This window comes from Crocuta crocuta, unplaced genomic scaffold (genome assembly GCF_008692635.1).
Source record: "Crocuta crocuta isolate KB4526 unplaced genomic scaffold, BGI_CrCroc_1.0 scaffold243, whole genome shotgun sequence".
NCBI lineage: Eukaryota > Metazoa > Chordata > Mammalia > Carnivora > Hyaenidae > Crocuta > Crocuta crocuta.
In genome coordinates, this window is record NW_027529596.1 from 5,674,200 (window position 1) to 5,689,704 (window position 15,505).

The 15,505-nt window shown below is 43.1% G+C and overlaps 1 protein-coding gene across 9 annotated transcripts in view; it reads left to right on the top strand.

Moving 5' to 3' along the window:
• Window positions 1–15,505, top strand: part of SDCCAG8 (SHH signaling and ciliogenesis regulator SDCCAG8) — a 250,681-nt gene that overhangs the window by 178,054 nt on the left and 57,122 nt on the right. The gene's annotated exons all lie outside the window — the stretch shown is intronic.

Consider the following 15,505-nt stretch of genomic DNA (forward strand, 5'->3'; position numbering starts at 1 on the left):
CAAAAATATATTTTATTTTTTTAAAACTTTTGTCAGACTCCTATAAGCCTTTTTGAAAAAGATGTTTATTTTATTTTTGAGAAAGAGAGAGAGAAGGGGAGAGGCAGGGAAAGAGGAAGACAGAGGATTCAAAGTGGGCTCCATATTGACAGCAGAGAGCCCGATGTGGGACTCGAACTCATGAACTGTGCAATCATGACTTGAGCCAAAGTAAGATGCTTAACCAACTGAGCCACCCTGGCGACCCCTACAATATTTTAAAAGAATTATACACTACATTGAAGTAGGATTTATCCCAAGTTTATAAGACTGGTTTAACATTAAAAAATAAATTAATGTAACCAATCACACAAATAGGCACATGATCATATCAATAGATGCAGAAAAAGCATTTGACCAAATCTAATACCTGTTCATGATAAAAACTGACAGGAAGCTGAAAGTAGAGGGGAACTTCCTCAGCTTGATACAGAACGTGTACAAAAAACCTCATGCTAATATCATACTTCATGGTGAGAAATCTGAAGCTTTCCCACAAAGATAACCTATAAGGCAAGGATATTCCCTTTCACCCTTCCTTTTCAACATCATCCTGGAAGTTCTCAGTAATGCAGTAAGACTAAAAATGAAATAAAAGCATGAAAACTGGGAAGGGTGATAAAACACTCTCTTTGTTTATAGATGACAGCATCACCTATTTAAAAAATCTGAAAGAATTAACAAAAAACTACTGGAACTAATAAGCAGTTATAGCAAGGTTGCAGGATACAAGGTTAACACATGAAAATTCATCACTTTTCTAAATACCAGCAATGAGCAACTGGAATTTGAAATTAAAAACTCAATACCATTTATATCAGCACCCCAGAAATTAAATACTTGGGTATAACTCTAAGTAAATACGTACGAGATTTATATGAGGGAAACTACAAAGCTCTGATGAATGAAATCAAAGAATTAAAAATGGAGAGGCATTCCATGTTTCTAGGTAAGAAGAATCAATATTGTCAAGATGTCCGTTTTTCCCAACTTGACTGATAGATTTAGTGTAATCCTAATTAAAATTCCAGTAGGCGATTTTGTGGAGAGTGACAGACTGTTTCTGAAGTTTATATGGAGAGACAAAACAACCAGAATAGCCAAGACAACTTCAATATAATGAAGGAGAGGAGCAAAGTTTGAGGACTAACACTGCCCGACTCCCAGCCTACCCTGTAATCAAGACAGTGTGGTATTTGATGAAGAATGGGCCAATAGATGCATGAAATGGAACAGAGAAAACTAGGCTCAGATTAGTATAGTCAAATGATCTTTGATGAAGGAGCAGAGGCAGTACGATGGAGCGTAGTTTTTTTAACAAATGGTGCTGGAATAGCTGGACATCTACGTGGAAAAAAAAAAGAAAAAAGGAATTGAGGCACAAATCATATGCCCTACACAAAAATTAACTCAAAATGGATCACAGACCAAAACATTAAATTCAAAACTTTGAAGCCCTGAGAAGATAACCCAGATGACGTCGGGAATGGCGATGACTTTTTTAGACACAGCAGCAGAGGCATGATCCAGGAAGGAAGTAATTGGTAAGATGGACTTTATTCAAGCATAAAACTGCTTTGAGAAAGATAATGTCAAGAGTATGAGAAGACAAGCCCCAGGCTGGAAGAAAATATTCCACTTCTGACAAAGGATTATTGTCCAAAATACTCAAAGATCTCTTAAAACTCGACAATAAGAAAACAAAGAACCCAATTAAAAAATGGGTAAAAGACCTTAACAGACACCCCACCAAAGAAGAGATACAGAAGGGAAATGTGAAAAATGCTCCCCATCATATGTCCTCAGGGAAATGCAAGTGAAAACTGCAATGAGACACCACTACACACCTGTTAGAATGCTCCAAATGCAGAACACAGACACCATCAAGGGCTAGCAAGGATGTGGAGCAGTATGGATTCTTTATTCACTGCTGGTGGGAATGCAGAACAGAAGACAGTCTGGCAGATTCTCACCAAATTAAACCTATGGTGCAGCTGTCATGCTTCTTGGTATTTACCCAAAAGAGTTGAAAACGTATCTACCCAAGAACCTGCACAGAGATGTCTACAATAACTTTACTCATAATTGTAAAGACTGGGAAACAACCAGGATATCCTTCGGTAGGTGAATGGGGTAAAGTGTGGAACACGTAGATGGTGGAATGTTGCACAGCGTTCTAAAGAAATGAGCTATCAGGCCTTGAAAACACATGGAGGAACCGGAAATGTTTATTGCTAAGTGGAAGAAGCCAGTCTGAAAAGGCTACGTGCTACGTGCTGTGTAACATTTTGGACAAGACAAAAAGATACAGATAGTGGAAAGATCAGTGGTTGCCACGGGTACTTGTGGGGGGCGGGGGGACGAGAACAGAGTATCTCAAAGGCACTGAAAATACTCTGGACGGTACCCTCATAGTGTCTACATGTCATTCTACATTTGTCTCAACCCATAAAGTGAAGAACACCAAGAATGAACCCTAATGTAAGCTTCGGGCTTCGGGCGATTGTGATGTGTTAGTGTGTCTGTTGGTCAGTTGTGACCAGTGTCCTGCCCTGTGGTGCTGCTGATGGTGAGGGGTGGCCACGCACGTGTGAAGACAGGGGTACACGAAGAGTTTGTGTGCCTTCCCCGCAGCTTTGCTGTGAGTCTTAAATTACTCTCAAAGAAAAGACAATAAAAAATGAAACAATAAGACTAACCGTTGAGGGGCGCCTGGGTGGCTTAGTCGGTTAAGCGTCCCACTTTCGCTTAGGTCATGATCTCGCGGTTCGTGGGTTCGGGCCACTCTGACTGCCAGCTCAGAGCCTGGAGCCTATTTCAGTCTGTGACTCCCTCTCTGACCCTCCCCTGCTCACGCTGTCTCTCTCTCTCTCCTAGAAATAAATAAAACATTAAAAAAAAAAGACTAACCATTGAATTTTACATTAAAAAAGCAAGAATCCTCAAAAATATCATATAGCCATTTTTGTAGGTTTTTTATTCTTATATGTCATTTTAATTTAAAATCTACATTTTAGAGAACATTTTGTTCCTAAACTATATTATGTTATTGGCCAATTGTACCTTTTTTCTTATATAATTAATTCATTAAGAATTTATTTTACATAAATGGAATAGCTGGCATTATCTGTTACATAGGAAAATTACTTTAAAATTTTTTTTAGGGGCGCCTGGGTGGCTTAGTCGGTTAAGCGTCCGACTTTCGCTTGGGTCATGANAGAGAGGAAGGGCAGAGAGAGAGAGGGAGACACAGAATCCAAAGCAGGCTCCAGGCTCCGAGCTGTCAGCACAGAGCCCGATGTGGGGCTCAAACCCACAAACTGTCAGATGCTTAACCAACTGAGTCACCCAGGTGCCCTGGAAAATTACTTTCATTTAACTTTTTATTTGGAAAGATTTGAGTTACAGAAAAGTTGAGACTTCCTGTATGTCCTTCACCCCAGCCACTCCCAAATGTGAGCATCTGCAATAACCACGGTTCAGTTATCTGACCCAGAAAATTAGCACTGATGCAATCCTAGGAACTAATCTCTAGACCTTATTAGAATGTCACTAGTTCTTCCCCTAATATTCTAGTTCTGGCCCAAGAATCTATGTAACATGTAGTTCTCTTTAGTAATCTCTCTCTCTCTCTTTTTAAATATTTATTTTTGAGATAGAGAGAGTGACAATGTGAGCGGGGAAGGGCAGAGAGCAAGGGAGACACAGAATTCGAAGCAGGCTCTAGGCTCTGAGCTGTCGTCACAGAGCCCGTCGCAGGGTTCAAACTCACAAACCGCAAGGTCACAATTTGAGCTGACGACAAACGCTTACCTGACTGAGCCACCCAGGGGCCCCTCTTTCATAGTTCTGAGACAATAATTTCTCTCGGGAGAAACCTGATCTGTGACAGTGCCTCATTTTGGACGAGAGCTGCCCTGGGTCTGTCTGTGATTTCCTCATGGGCATTTTGGGCAGGAATCCCACAGTGTTGTATCGTGGGTTACAGGCCGTCACTGTGTCCTGACACTGGTGGTGTGGACGTTGGTCACTTGGTCGAGGTGGTGTCTGCCAGATCTCTCTGCTGAAGAGACATAATTAAGCATCTCATGGAGAGATAGTTTAGAGACCGTGCAAATCCCTGTTTCTCATCAGATTTTTTTTTTACAAATAGTTTATTGTCAAATTAGTTTCCACATAACACCCAGTGCTCATCCCCACGAGTGCCCTCCTCCATGCCCATCCTCCCCTCCCCCCCACATCCATCAGTCCTCAGTTTTTGTCAGCATTCAAGAGTCTCTCATGGTTTGCCTCTCTCCCTTTCCCCCACCATTTCCCCCCTTCTTCTCCCCCTTGTTCCTCCGTCAAGTTCCTCCTAATCCTCCTATACGTGCAAACATATGATATTTGTCCTTCTCTGCCTGACTTATTTCGCTCAGCATAACACCCTCAAGGTCCATCCATGTTGCTACACACGGCCAGATTTCATTGTTTCTCATTGCCATATAGTATTCCATGGTATAGATAAACCACATCTTCTTGATCCATTGGTCCATTGATCTCATCAGATTTTTTAACAGACAATGTATCTTAGGACAGTTTCAGGTTCAGGAAAATTACTTTAAAAATAAACTTTATATTAAAGTTGTTTCGTGTATACCTAGTTCAAAGACAATTTGTGACCTTAAAAATCCCTCTTAATTGTATCATGTAAAACCTGTGAAATCATTTCACTGATTCCTAAGGGGGTTCATAAAAGTATGTATTTCTGTGAAGGGTTTGAGAATCAGATGCATTTGGAGATGCTGGGACACCAAGCTTGAGCCAGGATTAATCCTGGACCAGGAGTGGGTCACCTCTTGCATTGTGACGGCAGCGGCTCAGAGCTGAAGAATGCGGCTTCCCAGATAGGGTGTGGATGAAGTGCGCTGAGGCCAGAATTGGTTTGTTCTGTGTTTCTCGGGCAGCCACTTGGTGCCAGTCGCCGCTCCAGGCCAGGGGGTACAGAGATGAAAACAGTCTACCCCTCCAACTCTCTCTCTTGGTTGCAGGGTCCCTCTGTTTGGGCTGATGGGGGGTGGGGAGCTCCAGAGCGGCTGTGACATCACCCACCATGTCCTGGGAGGGCCCTCCTGCTGCTCCCGTACCACCAGGAACCCCACCGGCAAGAAGGAGTTTCCAGTGGACTTGCCTCCATTGGCAGCCTGGGCAAGAGTTGGTTGCCCTGGAGTGTTTGTTTGATCTCTTGTTCTCTCTGAATTGTGCAAACCAGAAGTCCATTGATGTTAGCGCTGGGTGTACACAGTCATACAGCTTTCCCTGTCTCTGAGGAAATGTTTTGAGTTGATTCGGAAGAGTAATCAACTTACAAACCAAAGTGCCTTGGGTCATGATGGCGGAAGACTGACCCAACATCATAGGACCTTTCTGCAGTTCTCAGGGACAGTTTAAAATCTATTACGTGGAAGTTTTAAAAGTACTGAGATTTAGTTTTTTATAAGCCACAACAATTTACTGAGAATGCCAATGCAGCATTCCACTGACTTCTGCACCTTGCCAAGCTCCCAGGTCCCCACACGAGCTCAGGTCGTTCGACTTCCGACGATTTGGGGGAGAAGGGCAAGCAGTTACTGATGCATCATCAGTGTTGCCCTGAGGTCATCTGGGTTTTTAAGGCTGCTGTTCCTCCTTTCACTTATAAAATGTTCTTCACTTAGCTTCATGGGAATTAATTTTATTTGTCATGAGCTCTTTTGTTAACCTCGTAGGGTGCCATATTGCATACTCGCTCCAGCAGTGTACTGTCTTCTCCGTAAGTGTGTCTCAAGTCCTGTATGGATTGTAATTCGGAGTGAATCATCTGTATCTCTCTTGCTAAAACAAATGTATGTATAATCCCCACTCCCATCTCCCCCCACCCCCACCAATTTGCTTTAGAGATGCACTACTTTGGCGATGTGCTGCTTGGGAATCTGTAGTTTTGGGTAACTGACAATGTACTGTTCAAAGCAAATTAACATAACTCCTGTGCTATGTTAGATTTATTTATATACCATTATTTTGTAATATAAAATTATAGAAGATGATAAGTAATCCATATGGTGCTGAGAAAGAAGCTCACTGCATCCTGTTTATTTTGAAATGTTTCTTGGGTGTCTCTAGCTTTTGTGTTAGTGGACCATGGAGATGTGGGGGATTAGGTAGGCTGCCTCCCTCGAGAGTCTAAAGGCAAACGATCTGAGAGTATTGTGCAGAGGAAAGGAGGAAGCCACAAAAATCAGGAACAGCTTAGAGAACTTGACCCTTTTCCTCCAAATTATACCAAAATTATGAGCCAGTTGGGGTTAACAAGCAATCTCTTTAAAATCCAAGTATTCCATGTATTATTGACAAGTCCCTAAGAGATCTGGAAGCCAGGTTCGATTATATTTTAATGGGAAGACCTGAAGTCAGATTGCTTTCCTCCCAGTAACAGAAGAGGTTCTAACTCCAGGAAGTAGAATTCTGATCTGGGAGTGGATCATATGTTATCTAACACAGCCTGTCTGGACACTACAGTTGAAAGAAGGCAGGCACTATCAGAGCTGATCACCTGAGAGTAGAGGAAATGGAAAGATACCCAACAAAAGAGAGTGAGGAAAATGCCACAGACATTTTAATATAATTCACACATCTTTCTAGAATAGGCCCAATAACCAAGAAAGGGAAAAAAGACTCCCTTTCACTTATTCGTCGAGTATTTATTGAGTGCTTATCATATAGCACTGTTGTGCTTTGGATAAATCACTCAACAAGCAGACAGATGTCCCTGCCCTTCTGGAACTTATATTCTTTAAGTGGCCTTCAGGTTCTCGTCCTCTGCTTGTAAGACCTAAAACAGGAAGTAAAGAGACAGGTGTATAGTGGGTAAGAGCATCCATCCAAGTACCAGGTCCTCTGGGTTTTTCTTGTTTGCCACTTCCTAGCCATGTGATCATGAGCAAATTCCTTAAATCTTGCTTTGCATCATCCTTACTCCCTCACTTTCTTTATCTGAAAAATGTAATCTTATAGGAATGTGATAATTGCCTAAAATAATCCATGAAAAGTCTTTACAGTGGTGCCTGGCACAGACTTAATGCTCAACAAATGCTTCACGCTATTATTCATTCAATATCCTCTGTTCAACATACTTATCAGCCCATTAACACTCACCAGGCTCCCTTCCAGAGTCTGGGGATGCAACCGGAACTTGAGGCCAACATTCTAGAAGGTAGTTTATTTACATTATGGGTCAAATTGGCTCTCATGAGCTAGTCTGTGAAATAAAATACCATGTTTACATAAATATTGTCTCTATGGGAAACTCCCTTATGAATTTTCAACAACTGATTTGTGAAAGAACATCTTGGACCATACTTGGGACATGTCTAAAGTTTTCTAAGTGTGAGTATGTGAATGTGTGTGTGTTTATGTGTATATGTGCTCTATTCAGTGGTGAAAGTTTTCAATATGAGCCCCAAATAAGATTTCAAGAGGGATACATTTACCTACTTGTTTTAAAAAGTCATATTTTCAGCATAGTTGGGAGTGAGGAGGACAAACAGACAAACAAACAAAAAACTAACAGACTTTAACTTCTACTCCTGAGATGGAAATTGTTACAACATTAAAAAATTTAAAAATAGGGGTGCCTGGGTGGCTCAGTCAGTGAAGCGTCCAACTTCAGGCAGGCCATGATCTCGTGGTTCATTGAATTTGAGCCCCACCTCGGGCTCTGAGCTGACAGCTGGAAGCCCAGAGCCTGCTTCAGATTCTGTGTCTCCCTCTCTCTCTGCCACCCCCCCCCAAAAAATGAATAAACATTAAAAAAATTAAAAATAAAAAACTCTAAGAACATAAAGTAGTAGGAAATACCTAATGTGTTTTTGAGACAAATATTTTAGCAAACCAAATATTATAAGCCAGTTGTAATATTTTTATAATGTTTATAATTTTATATTTGTCCATAACTAAGTCTGGATACTAAAAAAATATTCAGTTAAAAATAAGTACTAAATTGGGCACCTGGATGGCTCAGTCGGTTAAGAGTCTGACTTTGGCTCAGGTCATGATCTCATGGTTCATGGGTTTGAGCCCCATGTTGGGCTCTGTGTTGACAGCTAGCTCAGAGCCTGGAGCCTGTTCCGGCTTCTGTATCTCCTTCTCTTTGACCCTCCCCTGCACACTCTGTCTCTGTCTGTCTCTCTCTCAGAAATAAATAAAACATTAAAAAATTAAAAAATAATAAGTGCTAAAATATGTTCAAATTGTACAAAGAACCACTAGAGGTAATGCACACTGAACTCTCTTTGGACAGAGCTTTTGCTAGAAAGAGCAGGCAAATTTCTGTTCTTATGTTAGAATACAGAAAGTATATTTCCATGCTTAAAATCCCCATGCATTTCTTCCATATAGCCAATATAAACCACTTGGAGTGAGCTTACTCTTTAGAGCCAAATTTCTCTCTCTGGTTTTATTGTTTAGGTAGATTGAGAACTGATTAGCATTTTCATTACCTTAACCCTTATGATTTAAAGTGCTCAGTCAGTTGAGAGTCTGACTCTTTATTTCACCTCAGGTCATGATCTCACGGTTGGTGAGTTTGAGCCCCAAATTGGATTTTGCACTGACAGTGTGGAACCTGCTTGGGATCCTCTCTGTCTGTCTGTCTGTCTGTCTGTCTCTCTTTCTCTCTCTCTCTCTCTCTCCTACTCTCTCCTCTTCCCCTGCTTGTGTGCTCTTTCTCTCTCAAAATAATAAATTAATTTTAATTTTTTGTTTTTTTAATGTTTTATTTATTTCTGAGAGAGAGACAGCATGAGCAGGGGAGGGTCAGAGAGAGAGGGAGACACAGAACCTGAAACAGGCTCCAGGCTCTGAGCTAGCTGTCAGCACAGAGCCCGACATGGGGCTTGAACCCACGAACTGTGAGATCATGACCTGGGCTGAAGTCAGATGCTTAACCAACTGAGCCACCCAGGTACCCCAAATTTTAAAAAGTTTTAAAATAAATATAATTTAATTTTGTGCTTTTAAATTAAATGGGATCTATTTTTAATACCTATAGTCATGTTTGTTGCTTTGCTGTGAACAAGGATTTTACAGTGCATGTTAAATATGAAAACCTGTACTAGGTTGTCTGGCTTGAGCTCTATTTTGTATCTTCTGGCTCATTAATATATCCTTATATTTATTAACATTTATTAAGCATTGAGCATACAAAAGCAAAAAGCCATGATCTCTACCCTTAAGGAGCTTCCGGACATGGGAAGCACGTGGTAATCCCAATGGAATAATCTACTCTAATACGGTTAGCCCAGGGTGCTCTGGGAGCAACAGGTTTGGAGGGACAGGGTACAGTGTTTTAGAGAAACAGTTCCTGACTGAATCCTGGAAAGAAGTAGAAATAATCTTAACAGAGAAAAAGAACTACATGTATGAAGGTCCTGGGGGTCAAAGAAAACATGGTCTCTTCAAGAACTAATGCCATGGCTTTAAAATCTAAGGGTAACTGAATAGTAGATGAGGTGGAGGCAGGAAGCAGGGGTCAAGCCTTCCCCAAAGCTCCCTGTCTCTCTCCTTCTGGGCCTCCACTTACACGTTGGTTAGACCATCTGACAGTGGCCCACAGCTCTTGGGCGTACTGTTCCAGACTCTCCCCCATCTTTGTATTTCACTTGAGATCATTTCTCTTGGCCAATCTTCAAACTTAATGATTTTCCCACTTTGTTGAGTTCATTCTGCCAATAGGCCCATGACATGTATTCTTTATTTCTGATGCTTTTTTTTTGATTGTTTGTTTGTTTTTATTTCTAGCCTTTCTATTGAGTGTCCTCATGACTTATTATGGGAGTAGGAACAGACTTCCTATGGCTTCCTCAGGGTCAGATGCCTTTGTATGTTTGAGCTGATTGTTAAATTTTTAGAAATGTGTGAGGCATTTGACATCATGCTGGTAGTTTGATTTTTTTTTAATACTTTATTTATTTTTGAGAGAGAGTGTGAGTAGGGGAGGAGGCAGAGAGAGAGGGGGCCAGAGGATCCAAAGTGGGTTCTGTGCTGACAGCAGTGAGCCTGATGTGGGGCTCGAATTCATGAACCATGAGGTCATGACCTGAGCTGAAGTTGGATGCTCAGCCAACTGAGCCACCCAGGTGCCCCCATGTTGTTAGTTTTATTTTTTTTTAATTACTTTATAATTTTTTTACATTTATTTATTTTTGAGAGAGACAGAGCATGAGCGGAGGAGGGGCAGAGACAGCGGGAGACACAGAATCCAAAGCAGGCTCCAGGCTCTGAGCTGTCAGCACAGAGCACGACGCAGGGCTTGAACCCACCAACTGTGATATCATGACTTGAGCCAAAGTCGGACGCTTAATCAATTGAGCCACCCAGGCGCCCCCCATGTTGGTAGTTTTAAACTGGCCATGGCAGAAGATTTCACATCACAGAAATAGGCAGACATCATGAAACAAGACCTCGTATCTCTCCCCGCTCCCCTGCCCGCCTTCCCCTGAGAGCTGCATTTTGTACATTTATCATCACACCACGGATGGATTTGCTTCTACCCCTCCCTCAGGAACTATCTATTCCTTAATTCCAGTGCACAAGGTTTCCACCCATCTTCTAGAGGAAGACAGCTTTTGCTTCTCAGCTTCCCCCAGGGTCTTTCCCTGAGTTTTCTTACTCCTTGTCCAGAAGCTTGAGGCTTTTGCTTTGTTTTAAAAAAAACAGTCTAGTTAGGAGGCAGGGTTTTGTGTCTGTGCCCCAGCTGGAAGGTTACAGGGGGAGCTCAGTGGTCTCCTCTTCTGCCCCCATCTTTCTCGTGAACATCCCATGCAAGGAAACCTGTGGAGAGGTGCTTGAGAATGAGTGAAATCCCTTTTACCCTTTTGTATCTTGAACCCCTGGGGATTCTAGACTGCCCCACTCTAAGAGTCTATTAAAATTTTTGCCTGCTTTCCTCTTACCTACATTTATTGTGGCCATTGCTCTTTCCCAGGTTCTGCCAAAGATAAAACAGCTCAGAAGTTTCTGTCTCTCCTCCAAGGGGCACATGGCCTTTTGGAATTGAGTCCACATGTTATCTTACAACCTCAGCTTTGGTTGCTAAAAGAAAAATTATGGTTTTGTTGATTGTCTAACTTTTTTCTCATCGTTAGGGTAGATCTGGAAGAGTCTTTCTCTTGAATCATGTAAAAATGCCTGGAGTTTATCCTGAGCACAGTTGAAGGATTTTACGCAGGGAGAGACAGTTCTGTGATGTCAACCTTTTGAATCCGGTGATGTTTGTCTCACACTTGCTCAGCCAGAGTGGCCTCCTGATCGCTTCCTGCTCAGCATTTCCTGTCCTTCGTTTTGTACCTTGTTTCATAGATTGTGTTCGCTAGTCATTTTTCTTGCACTATGAGACGACTTCCATTTCGTTAAGTCGTTCCTCTGGTGTGTATTTCTATTTGTTTTTAGATATATTAATTAACCAAGTACGTGATATCAGTAAAGATTTTGCCAGTCCCTTCGTCTCCACTGTTTTAGAACCTAAGCAAGAATTCGGGGTGGATGTTTGCTTTGGCTGCTGTCCTAGGGCAGCAAGAGTGAGGAAAGGAAGGTGAGGCATGGAAAAATGGAGAACAATGTAAGACGATGTGTTATCATTCCAGAGACTGCTTCGTAATAAACCACAGACACACAGCCATACAGCTGCTTCTGGACAAACCTGTTACAAAGAAACTGCCTCCCCATAGCCCACTGGAGGGAGGAAAAGAGAGCAAGTTTTATCTGCCCAGGTTCTATCTCATGTCTTCCGTGGGTCCAGAATTTTCCCCATGGGAGATAATTCACCTGCACTTTGGACTAAATTAACCAGTCCTTTTAACAGTTGCTTCAGAAGCCAGATCCTAAATTCTAGGGTTGGGCATGGCATTTGACCCCCAGGGGCAGGAGGAGCCCATGACCTGAGCTGTGGCCAGTGTGCCTCAGAGGCGGACCAAGATGGCCACCAAGGCACCAGTGGGCTCAAAGGCAGCAGTGAGGGACTGAGAGTCCAGGAGAGGGCGGCACCGAGAGATGGACGCTGAAACCCCTGTCAGGGATGATGACATTATGCAGCGTCAGCCTTACGGCCAGCCTTTGAGAGACTTCATTATGTGCGTTCCCAGTGCCCTATTGCATCTTCTCTTCTGGACCCATCCAGTACCTTTCACTGACTACTCATTCCTGCAGACGTGCCTTTGGTTAGCTGTCTTTCATTTTCTTTTCTTTGCTTCTCTTCCTGGAATCTCTACGTTGGCTTCTTGTCCTTTCCAGGCAAGCCTGGGTGCTGTCCTCTCTGGATGCCTGAGCCTCTTCCTCAGGACAAGGTCTGTGACACCACACCCAGAGACAGCTACTCCCTTCCTCCGGGGCCCTACAGCAGTCAGTAGCTATTTCTATTTTTCATATTCCTTCGCTTTTTCTTCATTAATTTGCAGGCTTACTGAAAAAAGGTATCATGTCTTCTGTGGAAACAACAAATTATCATAAGGAAAGAACAGTGGCTAGCGAGCTGAAGCTCGGGTTTATGTCACCTGGCAACACGGGGTTTCGGACAGGCTTAAGTAAGCTCTTTGAGCCTTAATTTCCTTATCCGTGAAATGGGAATTAAAGGCCATACAAAATAATTATGAGGATCAGATCAGACCCTAGGTATGAAAACTGGGGGAGGGGAAAACTCTGCACTATATAAATACGGCGTTATTATGAGATCAGCTGCCTTACAGTCATGGCGTCATAGAATCCCGGTGCTTGTTAGGCAGCTGGGACCTGGTGGACTCTGACACAGGACTGCGGTTTTATAATGAAAGAGTCTGCAGCAGAGAGACCATATGGACTGTAACTATTAGGTCAGCACTATTAAGATAGTATTCTTGTCTTCCGTGTTGCAGAGGGGGAAACTGAGGCTCCGAGAGGTTATGTTACTCCCCACGGTCACCACTGTCACTTAGCTAATGCATAGTGGCAGGGTGGATCTAGGGATGCGGGGCTGTCTAACGCCAGAGTCCATACCGCAGTGCCTCCCCAAGGGTCCCCCGCTGGCCAGCATCTGAGCTGGGACTGGTCCCCAGGACCCCAGAGTCCTGAGCTGTGAAGCTCCCTGGCGGTTCCCGATTCCCACCTGTGAGTGACAGTGGGGCATCTAAAAGTCAAATTCTCTGCTAGGGGCTCTTCAGACTGATGTGCGTAGAGACACCCCCCTCGCCGCCTCACCTGTTACAAGACTAAATGAGCTTCCGAAAAGATTTTTTAATTACCAATAGAGCATATGGTGCATAGTGGGTAAGAACATGCAGTCTCTGAAGCCTTCTGCCTGGGTTCTAATCCCAGCCCCACCGCCGAACAGGCTGTCACTCCTCTCTCAGTGACTCAGCCTCCCCATCCGTAAAAGGAGGGGAGAATGGATCTCCCCAACTCCGCCCCGCCTTGGGTTGTTCGGAAACTGAAAGGAGCTTTGAGTCTGCTGCTGCAATTTATGTTTTTGTTAAAGAAAATAATTCTTTCGTGGGTCTGATTTCTCAATTCCAATTCAATACTGTCATCATTAACTAAGAAATCAATCAAAGGAAAAGAAAAACCCAACATAGCAGGATTCCCTTGAGCCCTAGCTGGCCTCTGCTGCAGGGATGGCTGAGCCTTCCATTTTCTCAGGAGAGCCTCAGTTGTAGGCTGCTTTTTGTGGGGTTTTGTTCTGAGGCAGACCTTCTCGTCGGACTTCGGGAGGGCGGTGTATGTGCTGGTCAGAGAGCCCGCGGGCAGCCCCGGGAATCGCTGGCCTCAGCCTGGCAGGCAAGACACGTGCATTGCACACCGGGCGCCTTGGGCACCAGGCTTCTGTGCTCTTTTAGCTCTGGTGCTGCACAAAAGATTGTGATCTAGAATCAGTCGAACATAATGAATGGACTCCTTTGTGGAATTCCACGTTGTTTTTAACACTTCTTTGGTAATTTTGGACAAAATAACTTCGGAGGTGATTACACAAGGAACAATGCCGTTAGTCCCTTTTAGAGTGTTTTCCTTTGTTTAGTTGAACATGTACATTTAGGGGGCGAAGCAAGTTCATGCATTGTTCTTGCCGTGTATAACATGCGGACCGCTGGCGGTGGAAATTTAACAGATTTAAAGAGCAGGTTTGGCTTTCTGATAATATCCTGATGATATACAGTGCTTTTCTGGTCTTTTTTTTGGAAATTAATTGGTTAAAAAATTGTTACTCTCCTTGAAATGTTTGTGTGGGTGTGTGTGTATAAGCATGAGCGGAACCATTTTCTCCTTATCATCCATGAAAAGTATGCAACAGTTTAAAAAGCAGGTATTTTAAAGTTTATTTATTTTGAGAGAGAGAGAGAGAGAATATCTGAAGCAGACTCCATACTGTCAGGAGCCCGACATAGGGCTCGAACCCACGAACCGTGAAATCATGACCTGAGCTGAAATCCAGAGTTGGACGCTTAACTGACTGAGCACCCCATAAACAGTGGGTATTTAAAATTTTTTTTTAATATTTATTTATTTTTGAGAGACACAGAGAGACAGATCATGAGCAGCGGAGGGGCAGAGAGAGATTTTTACACCTGTCTCAGCAGTGCTTCTTGAGGCTGAGGCTTTAAGAAAAAGATCCGAGGAGGCTGGCAATTTCGGGCAGATGTGTATCCANGGACTGCGAGATCATGACCTGAACCGAGTTGGACGCTCAACCGACTGAGCCACCCAGGTGCCCCAACAGTGGGTATTTTAAAGGCATTTTGTAGAAATATAGAAAAGCAGCATTCAAGTGACTTTCAAGTCACTCTCTTGCAGTAAATGCAAATTTTAGTGTTTATATGCTAGACGGAAGAGAAAGTAGACCTCCAGCTCGCTGCCGCATTGCTGACTCCAGCTGCCAAGTGGCTGCTGCGCGGAGCTCTCCCAGCGTCTGCAAGTGTGGGCATGGGGGAAAGGATGGGCACTGAAGATGCCAAACGTGTGGTTCGCATGGGCTGCTTTCCCGCCCGTGAGGGCTACTCACCTGCCCCTTCCTCACCTTCCCCTTCTTTGCCTGGGACTCCCCTCACTTTTATAGTATTTCCTTCTCTCCTGTGATGGTCCAGTTGCTTTGCCTTGGCTCTTTATTTATAGATTAACCACGTGTGGCCAGATTTCATATGCATACAGTGAGATGGTGTGCCCTGGGTGTGGCATTTTATTAGAATCCGTACTATTAGAGTGTATTATCCAAAATCTGAGACCGCTAATTATGAAACAGGGAATTTTAATCAACCGTCCAGTGGCCAGGAAACTCTGTGTTCTTTAAAAAGAAAAAAGTTACAGGACATGTGAACATTAAATTGTCTTAATATTGAAGTTTTTTTTATAAGCCAGATGAGCGTTTAGGAAGAAGACAGGCAAAACTGTGGTTGGCCATAATTTATTGTTCTTTCTGGACTCGGTTATA